The following is a 10,209-nucleotide window of genomic DNA, read 5'->3' as shown; positions in this document are numbered from 1 at the left end:
CAGCCCTGCGCCATGGTAGGGTTCCCTGAGGGGTGGCAGCCCCAGCCCTGCTCCATGGCGGGTTTTTCCTGAGGTGTCACAACCCCAAGTCCCGCTCCATGGCGGATTTCCGTCAGGGTGGCCCCAGCTCCCACACATGGTGGTTTGTGTTGCGTGGCCCAGGCTGGATGAGCTAGGGCCAGGCCGGCAAGAGCGAGCATGGCCTTTAATATCACCCTTCTCTCCTGAGGTGTCACAACCCCAAGTCCCGCTCCATGGCGGATTTCCGTCAGGGTGGCCCCAGCTCCCACACATGGTGGTTTGTGTTGCGTGGCCCAGGCTGGATGAGCTAGGGCCAGGCTGGCAAGAGCGAGCATGGCCTTTAATATCGCCCTTCTTGTTCTGCCCTTCCCTGGCATTTTCAACAGGGCTGTGCTTATTGAGCTTTGACTTTCTGTGCCCAAGCTCTGCATTCCAGGCAGCCAGTCCTACACGTCTGTGCCCTGCCCACACCATTTTGGGGGTAAAGCAATGTGCCTGCCTTTCAGCCAGCTGTGCAGGCCCAAGGTCTGTGTGCACACAGGATAAAGAACGGACTTGTTTACACTGACAGCTGTGTTTTTCTACACCTCAGCTGCCATGTGTCAGCTGCACACAGAGACCCCCCCACCCTGGCCTGTGCCTCAGCTCTGTCACACTGGCAGTTTTGTGTGTCACACTAGTGCTGCACTGAGTGTGCCACACTGCCACTGTGTGGAGTGTTGTATATCGCACTGGCACTGTGCTGTGTGTCACGCTGGCACCATGTGCTTCCAGACAAGGCTTGCAGACCTTGGAGTGTAAGTGGGAGGGTGTGAAAGATGGTGACAAAAGAAGGATACCAAACAAGAGACCGCAAGTTGCTTCCAGACTCAAAAGCTAGCTCTTTGTTATGTAATACTGTTTTCTTCTCCTTCCTCCCCTAATGTCACTCTGCCATGTGCACACTCTGCCCTTCCCCAGAGAGCTTGATGCATGAAGAACCTTTGGAAAACTGACTAGGGCAGCAGAGCATTTTAGGAGCATCTGTGGAAGCCATCACTGGCCATGTCTTTGCTGAAGACAGGTGCTGTTTTTAACCAGTGTTTCATTACAGCAGGTCTGTTGACATCCATTTTGTATAATCCAAAAATAGGTTGTTCAGCTCGGGAGTGAGGACATTCTCCCTACAGGTCCAGTGAGCCTGAGGCTATGGCTTTGCTATGTTCAGAAGGCATCTCTCTAGTTAGCTTTAGCCCAGCTGGACTGAGTACAACAGTACCCAAATAGAAACACAGAGTTTGGAGTGGGTTCACTAACTGAACGAGTGTCTGGGCTTCCCAGAAGGCTTCTAAATCTTGGAGCAGTCAAATCTGGTGCTAGCCTGGCTCCTACAGTCATTTTACTGTGCCTTTGTGTAGGTTCAAACCAGACTTACAGAATTCAGTTTATTGGTAACCTCTTTCCACATGCAATTATTTATTATCCATTTTGTGTATTGATGCAATTCCCCAAAATGCATATCTTCTAATTTCCACGTGTGACTCCTGTGGCGAAGGACTTGTGGCTTCTTGGCCAGTTGCTTTTTGTAATTGCAGAAGAAATTTCCTATTCACCACAAATGACTCGAATTTTAGTGCTGGCTATTTAAGTCTGACTTTCTGCTGAACACTTTCACATTAATGCTGGTTTTGAAGATGACACTTAAAGCTGTTAGAGTTGTTTTATTGGTGGACCTGAATTAATGCGACATCCTTATTAACTTAAGTCTTTTTAATTATATGTAGGGAATTTTCTCAGCAGCTTGGCCTGTTATTTGGGATCATTCACTTTAATACCTCTTTTTATGATCAAAGTGTATTACTGAATCCCATGGGCCCTTCAGGGCTTGCTCCAGCATATCAGTTGTCAGGACATTAAACTTGTTAATTTTATTAAGTTTCTGGGGTTTGTTCCAAATTCAACATTGCTTTGCATTAGAGTAGGAGCTGAAGAGGTAGGATGTTAGCTTTTCCATTTCATATCTTAAAGCAGCAGGTATTTTTGCAGCACTTTTCTCCAGGCTAGGGCCCACCTTTGATTACCAATTAAAATAGTTACTCCTGGGACAGGTGAGACTTTTAGGCACTCAGGTACAGTTTTGTCTGTCCTGATTTTAATACACAGGTCCCACACAAAGGGAAAACTTTTTTTTCTTATTTAAAAATCTAAAAGAACCCCCTGGAAAGGTATTTTAGTTGTAAACCCAAGACTTGTTTTCTTTGAGGAGGGGGTTTAATTTACTTTCTGCCTTCAGTTTAGTACCTTTTGAAATTGCCTCACCTTTGTTTTCCTGCTTTCCTTCTTACAACGATGACGCACTTGAAAGGGATTTTTATCGGACAATACCCCAGCAGGGATTTGAACCATGTTCTGTTGCTTTGGAAACCAGCAGTAATATGACACAAGTTTGCTAGGCTTAGCATGAAACGTTTGTGGACGCACACAGCCCGTGCACAGCTCAATTTGAGGGAGGTTTAGGATCTCGGGCAAACTTGTTACTTACTGTTCTTAGCTTGAGGGGGGATGGCCATTGGGGATAGTCATAGCTTGCCATGCTGTGCTTCAGCCTATTGTAACAGGGAGCAGGGCTTACTCCGTGGGGTAGGAGCAGGCAGAGTTTGTGAAGCAACAGCTGCCCCGGCCAATTGCAGAGATGCTTGCTGTGGTGGAAGCTTTTGTGGCACTTCCTCTGCTTTTATTTTTAATGTGCTCTTCCCTCCCCCCCTGCATAAGGTGATATCCTGAAGCTTTCGCTTTGGTTTGTGCAGTAGAACTTGGTTAAACCAAACATTTTCTGTTTAATCATTTAGTTGTGACCTGCATGTGCCAGGAGAAGGTTCTGTATTTTGTTTTCCTTTGCCTTTCTGAAAAGCTATGCTGCAGTGTCAGCTGTGCAGCGCAGCTGAGCGAAACGTCTGAATGTCCATGTACACAGTTTTCAAGAGGACTTAGGAGACACTGAAGAAATTTCATTGGCATTTACTGCAGTTTGCCAACATGCATTTTGATTAACAAGGCTGGAGTAGACGGAGGCTGCAGAGCTGGAGAGCTGCATCAACTCGTACCGAGCTGCAGCTGCACAATCAGAAGCGGCTAACGCTGGTGTCAGGGAAGATGCTGGGCTTGGAATGGGGATTCTGCCAGGCAGCCTGGCACCCTAAGGAATGGGCAGGGGTCGAAGAGTTAATGCGAGTCAGAAAAGCTGAGGACCTGAACTCTGGCCCCACCTTCCAGATATCTAAGACAGTTGGAGGCACTGGATAATACAATGATGGAAGAAAGGGATCGCTGAACCTCCTCTCTATTACTTTGTGTTTTGGAACAGAGGAAAAGGCAGGCTTTTGTTTAAATTCAGTTCTCATTTGCTAGGCAAATTGTTAATAGTTCACCCCCCCCTTCAATCTCTAGCCCAATTCTCAAGTTTGTTTGACAGTGTGGTAGCAGGCAGTGTCTGCATTGGTAAGAGAGCCCAATGTCCAGTACCAGCAGCTGAGTTCCAGGGAAGACACACGTGGTGTCTCTTTCAAGACACGTTCTTAAACATGGAACCCTTTGTGCTGCTCCGTAACTTGACCTGCTGTGTCTGACAAGTCCCTGAATTTAGCTTTATGGTATTTCATATTCTACAGTCTAGTTTGCATCTGTGTTTCAAATGCTGCCTTACCCAAAGCCAAAAGCCCTGTTGCTCAGCTGCCAGGCTGGGAGGTGGGTGAGGACACTGACCTGTGGGCACACAGCAGAACATGGCACCCTTGGGGAATGAGGAGTCCCCTTTCCAAGGAATAACCTCACTGAGAGATTGATTGCTTGTGGTGTTTCCGGTGCTTATCTCAAGAAAGGTGGAACCTTTACTTTGTTTAATGGTCAGTGTTACATTTGGTAACTTCTTCTGCTTAAGAATGTGGAGTATCAGTTGAAAGTTAGTCCTTTGCCCCTTTGATTTTGTAAAAACAAGTGTGCAAATGTTGAACTTTTCTTTCATTTTTATGAATAGAATATTTGTGGGAGTTTTTTTCACCTGAATGTCCATACACATAATTTTTGTAAGGTTACAGTATTTGTGTTGTCACATCTTGAATCACCAAAAATTCCAGATAAAATAATTTAGTTTTCATTGTGTTCAGTGGTAAGACAACTAGTGTGGTCTAATAATGTAAAGTGCTTGCCACTAGAAGTTCCACTGCAAGCTGCTGAACACGGAGTTCTTTAGCAAACCAGAGCACTCATTCCCATGCTTAGATGTTCCAAAGTGTATGTGTGTGGGGGCTGTGCCCTTGGGTCAGATGCCCACAGACTGCAACAGTACCTGAAAACCTAATTCAAGTGTCTGCAATCTTCTCCCTGCTGGAATCTCCTCGGGAAGGAATTTTTGCCGCTCGTGATGCAGTACCTGTTCTACAGTAGTTTTCACAAACATGTTCACTCCTACCTGACATCCGGTGTGCAAGATCTTATTTTACTTCCCCTGCATCTAGTAGAGGGCTGTTAGCTTGGGTTTGTATGTGGCACTTTGAGTAATGGGATATAAAACATCACAGCTTTTTAAATTCCTTTCCTTATCTTAACTCTCACCTGTGCTGTTAATACAAGTAAATGAAGTGCAGTCACAGTGGGGGAAAAAGGCATAAGAAGTAGGGAAGCCATTGATTTGAGTATCTTCACAAGCTTCTTAGATGAAGTTGTCTCCTCTAGGAAACTCTAGTCAAAGGTGTACATGTGCAGTCTCAGTTTTCTTCCTAGCCCAGCTTTAGAAAAAGCTTAAATTGGAAGAAAAAAACCTCCAACATCTACAGCCTTTCCAAGAGAGATGATCTAAGCAAAAGCAAAGCTGAATTTGACATGCTGTAGTTTCTTGAAGACAGCTGGGGGGGTTGGGGTTTTTTTTTAGGTAAAAAGCATGTTTTCTGCCTTAGATCCACATAGATTTTTCTCTCCTAGATACCTGCTGCACACACTCCTCTTATCATTTGTGTGATAAGCAATACCTACTTTGCATAAGCAAAGTGACTGATAAATGATGATCCTTTTATGTCTCAGCGCAGGTAATTGTGGATGCTTGAATGTGGCCATGTTCTACAATTTAACTGGGAACATACCACATTCTAAGTATGTGTTTTGTACTGACAAGAAGAGGAGGGAGAGCAAAGAGTAAGAAGCAAGATTATGTTGTGCAGTCAGTGTTTTAAATTCTAAACGAATAAAAAGTTTCGGGGTTAACTTGGCAATTAACTTTTTTTCCTGTTTTCAGGGTACAGTGTTGGAGTTAGTGGGGGAAAATATGTTGTCATATGGAATAGCCTTATTTATTTTGACAAAAACCAGTCTTCATGCTGTGAAGGTAATGGCAGGTAGTGAAAAGAGAGTTGCCTGTTGGATTACTCAACCTGTTGGCACCTACCAAATGTGTCAGCGTTTTACACCAAAAAAGAATTAGACAATAACTGAGACAGAAGACTTCTTAGCTTCTGTATGCTCACAAATGCATGTCTGTTTACATAACCTTATTTGAGCTCCAGGGGATAAAGTACTTGTAAAAAAGTTTCTTGTATATTGGAGTAGTGCTTTAAACTTAATTCTAAAGACAATAGTTTTTACAATGTAAAGGAGATGTAATAAAAATAGCTTGTATTGAAGCAATATCTAAAGCTCCTAAATTAGTTAGAACTGTAATTTAACAACAAATTTCCAACCTCTGAGTCTGGAAAAGAAAAACCGTATGACCACAGAGAGTGGAAAGAGCAGCTCCTCTTCCTGACAGGGTGGAATTGCCCCTTCTGTATTTGTGCTCCCAGGCTCCCTCCAAGGGTGGGATCTGCTTAAGCCCAGTCCCATAGAGTAGGTGAAATGACTCATTCCTGAAAACTCCAGCGTTGGTTTGATAGGCTGTTTTAAAGGTCTGTTTCGTTTTTTTCTTGTGGTAGATAATGAGCTGAAACCGTAGCAGAGAGCTTTGAAGAATTGTTTCCTCTATCTGATTTCTGAAACGATGATCTCTGTGTTTGCTCAGGTCCTGCTAAACTTCTCCACTGTGGTGAATCTACTACAGGAGTCTTTCAAGCATGCCGTGCTGGTTTGGAAGCCTTTGCATCCCGTCAGAACAAGCCAACTGATGCTGGCAGGTCGCATTCTATGTATCTTGCAGTTGAATTGATAAATCCCTAAGTTTTGTTTGGGTGTTTTTCATTTCAGAGTTTGCAGCTTTATAATTTTGGAGAATAATGACATTTTAATTTTCTAGATACAAAACCAATTGTGACAAAGTCACACTGCAAGATCTTTTATCTTGGGAGAGAAGCAAAGATAAAATGGCAAAGTATACTGGTTTTAAAAAGTTTTTCTTCTTATTCTTGGAAAGCAATTAGACTTCCTTCCCTCTCCCCTGAACTTCCTGTTCTTCATAAATAACCTCCCAACATATAATGGTTGTCCTTATGTCATTTCAAAATCTCTCTCTGTCTAACATGGGCAGGAGGCTGGAATTCCTTTGTTGTGACCTAAGATAAAAGTCTTGGGACACGGCAATGGGAAATAAATTAACAATTGTTAGAGAGCTATTTTTGGGTTTAATAACTGCACTGGGCACTGTTACTTTAAGCTTCTGAGTTTTAACAAACCAAACAACATTCAAGGGAAGAACTCAAATGTGGACACAAAACTGTCCTGAGGATGAGTGTGAGGGTGGTTAATATCCGTCTCCTCTGGGCACTTCAGCCGGCCATTGAAATGTGCTTTGTGTTTACTCAGCGTTAGTTGCCATTGGTGATTTTCTTCGTTTACTGAGGATTCGGGCATGGGAATGCCCCTAACAAAGCAGTGCCTTCACCTCCAGGCCTGGCAGTGCTGTGGTTGTGTTGGGCTCTGGCTTCTTGTGCTGCAAATAGGGCAGATCAACTCGGTAGCCTTGGCAGCAGGAGTAGATGTTAAGAATACAAATAAAACTGAGTTGCCAGTCTCCTACAGGCTGTCAGTGGACTTTTGTGCTCAGCTGCCCTTCTTGGTTTCTCTTTTTACTTTTTTTTTTTAACTTCTTCTTAATCTCCACTGTTAAAGGAAAAAAGTGACCTGTTTATCTCAATAGCATTTCATATTGCTTAATTCTAGAAAATAATTAGTAGGATTATCTCACCCCTTCTCTGCAATTTGAAGTCCCTGATTTCTATCTTGTTCCTCTGCTTTTTTTTTTTTTTTTAAATTATTATCAGATCAGAAAGTGAAAACAATCCTGTACAAAGAGCAAAGGTGCCAGCCTTGGCCTTTTAGAAGATAGTGTCAGTTTTGTGATTTTGTTCACTTATCAAAAGTTCTGTAACTATTTCATACCAGGCCTCCCCCCATTTAAGTTTTGGTGAGAGCTTATTTTATAAACAGGACCCTGAGTCAGTGTACTGCTTGTCCTGCCATCCCGGACCAGGGTGACAAGCCACGAATGACAGCTTCAGTGACTGCCCCAAAAACGTACAGATACTGAAAATGAGCAGATCTTTTGTATGAGCGGGTTGCCAGCCTTCTTGTTGGAGAAGCAACTGAAACAGGAAGGGTTATTAAAGCTGCTTATTTCACAAATAAACGGACTAGACGTTGATCCAGTGAACCTTATGACTGCTGGCATGTAACAGGCATTGACACTCAGAACTCACAGAAAATACTCAGAGAGGGTAATCCTTCCTACAGAAATAGCCACAAATACTGTCAGAGTCCATGTCAGAGTCCAAGTTCTCTTCTGCAGCATGTGAAAGCTTTAAAATGTCCCAGAAAGCCTTCAGGGATGTGTTCATTAACCACTTATTCCAGACGTGTTCAGGGATTCTGTGGAGTACTATTTGTTCTAGATCTGGCTCTCTGAACACACCAAACAGCCATAATTCCCCTGAAATTGTTTCTAAAGCCATGTTTCAGACAGGAAAATACAGCAGTTGTTGAAATGCTGACTTTTGTGCTGCCGATAAAAGGGAAGATAGCAAAATTAAACACCTAAGAGTTGCTAGTGGTGCCTCATTTCAGCTGAATTTTCAGCTAATTACAGAAATCTTCATTTGTATCTTTTTTTGCATTGCCCTTTCTGACTTGTTCCTCTACTTGCATATAAACAGCTGAAACTCAGCTGAAGACTTGTTGATGCTGAGATAATTGATTCCCTGCCTTCATCTGATTGTCTGGCCATGGAATCTGATCTGTACAGTTTGCTATGCTCCCATTTCATCTTTCATAGTTCTGGGAATGTAAAGTTTGGGAATACTTGGGTTGCCAGTAAATTCTATGAACTTGAAGTGTTTTAAAATTTAATGTGCAAGACCATTGTTTTAATGGTGATTACTGAAGTATGTGACAATGGAAGTTTGGTTTATATGTTGTCATTAGTATGTATGTTAATTAACAAATAGTTGGAGAAAATAGAAACCAGTCAGTTCTTTCCTTTAGCTATAGAGAAGATGGTTGGAAGGGACCTCTGGAAGTCATCTAGTCCAACCCCCAATATTTTTAAACTTTATGGAGCACACTCATTCCTGATGGATAATAATAACAAACCTTGAAAAATTAGGGAGAACAGATGCTTGCAAACTTGATCAGGTTTGGGTTTTTAAAAGATAACGCATTGTTACTTTTGAATTATTATTACTGGTTTTAGTTAAAATTCAACTTCTTAAAATTGTTGTGTGCAAAGGAATTTAAACAGATCACGTAAAATTCAATCTTAATTTCTTACCAACAGAAATGAGTGAATGTATAGCCCCAAAGAAATGCACAAAACCAAACACTTTAATCTGCTATAGTTCTTTATTTAATTTATGGCCCAGTAGTTTTTTGAAACAGGCAGATTATTTACCGTTTGTAACAGGCTCAAATTAACATTCTATGCTTCTTTTCTTTAATAAATACAAATTCGACCCTGAAAATCGGGCTGATCGAGTCAGTGGTTGCTATGGAAATGTTCATTTGATACATAAAGCTGTAGCTGGATGTTTGTTTCCCCCCACTGACAGCTTCTAATCCTCTCCCTGCTGGTAACCGCTGCCTTTTGCAAGGCATCCAGAGGGATGGTGTCAGTGTCCTGCTCCGAGCAAAGTGAGGCAGAGCAGCTTTGTGATTTAAATTGGTGATCTGAGCTAACTTGTGTGAGTCTTTGAGTGTTGAGATAGTGCTCATCTGCTGCCTCTGAGGTCGAGGTGGCAGGACCTGCCCGAGAGGCAGGTGGCAAGTTCATGTGGTCAATCCTGTTTTCTAATTCAGCTTTACTTTGTACAAGATTTAGATCTACTTGTTCCAGTGTTTTTAGGACAAGGGCTATTCTTACATCTTGTTTTACAGCAAATTTATCACCAGGCCTCGCTAAAGCTTGTTTTGCAGCAGTGCTACTACATTCTTACCCATGCTTGTTTTAACCACCGATTGTCCTCTGTTCATTGGAGGAGAGGGGGTAGGATGGGACAAATTTTGGGGTTGGAGAAGAACTGCACTTCTGGGAACATGCACATTTTCATTTTGATGATTGGGACAGCAGGAGCTCCAGTTCAGGAAGATGGTCTGTATCTGAATGTTTTGTACTGGCTTTAGCCCACAGGAGCTCCAATTCAGGATGTATCTGAATTTATATACCTGCTGCTGGCTTTAGCCCAGCACAAATTGCTGGTCCCTTTCCTGGTCATCATCAGATGAATGATTATTCTTCTTTCTTCTTTTCCCTTTAAGGAAGGAGAACTGTACCTGAATTGCAGTTTCCAGATTGAGGTTTTACAGTACAATGGAAGATCCTTGCCTCTTCTGCTTCAGTAGTGAATGAAGCAAGTTCAGGTACTTATTTATTCACTGACTATGTGTCCAATACATGTGTTGGGGAGACACAATTTTCTAAAAATAGAGATATGTCTTAAAAAAAAATCAGCTGATGTAACTAGAAAAACATACCAATGTCTTCCCACATCCACCTACCTCAACCCTTCCACTCTTAAATAAAATCAGTGTACTTCAGCCTGGAGAAGAGAAGCTTCAGGGTGACTGAACTGTGGCCTTCCAGTACCTGAAAGAAGCCCACAAGAAAGATGGAGAGAGACTTTTTACAAGAGCATGGAGTTACAGGATAGGGGGAAATGGCTTCAAACTGAGAGAGAATAGGTTAAGATTGGATACTAGAAAAAAATTCTTCCTTGTGAGGGTGGTGAGGCCCTGGCACAG

This window comes from Corvus brachyrhynchos, unplaced genomic scaffold, assembly GCF_000691975.1.
Source record: "Corvus brachyrhynchos isolate BGI_N302 unplaced genomic scaffold, ASM69197v1 scaffold266, whole genome shotgun sequence".
Lineage (NCBI taxonomy): Eukaryota > Metazoa > Chordata > Aves > Passeriformes > Corvidae > Corvus > Corvus brachyrhynchos.
This window is presented reverse-complemented; position numbering follows the sequence as displayed.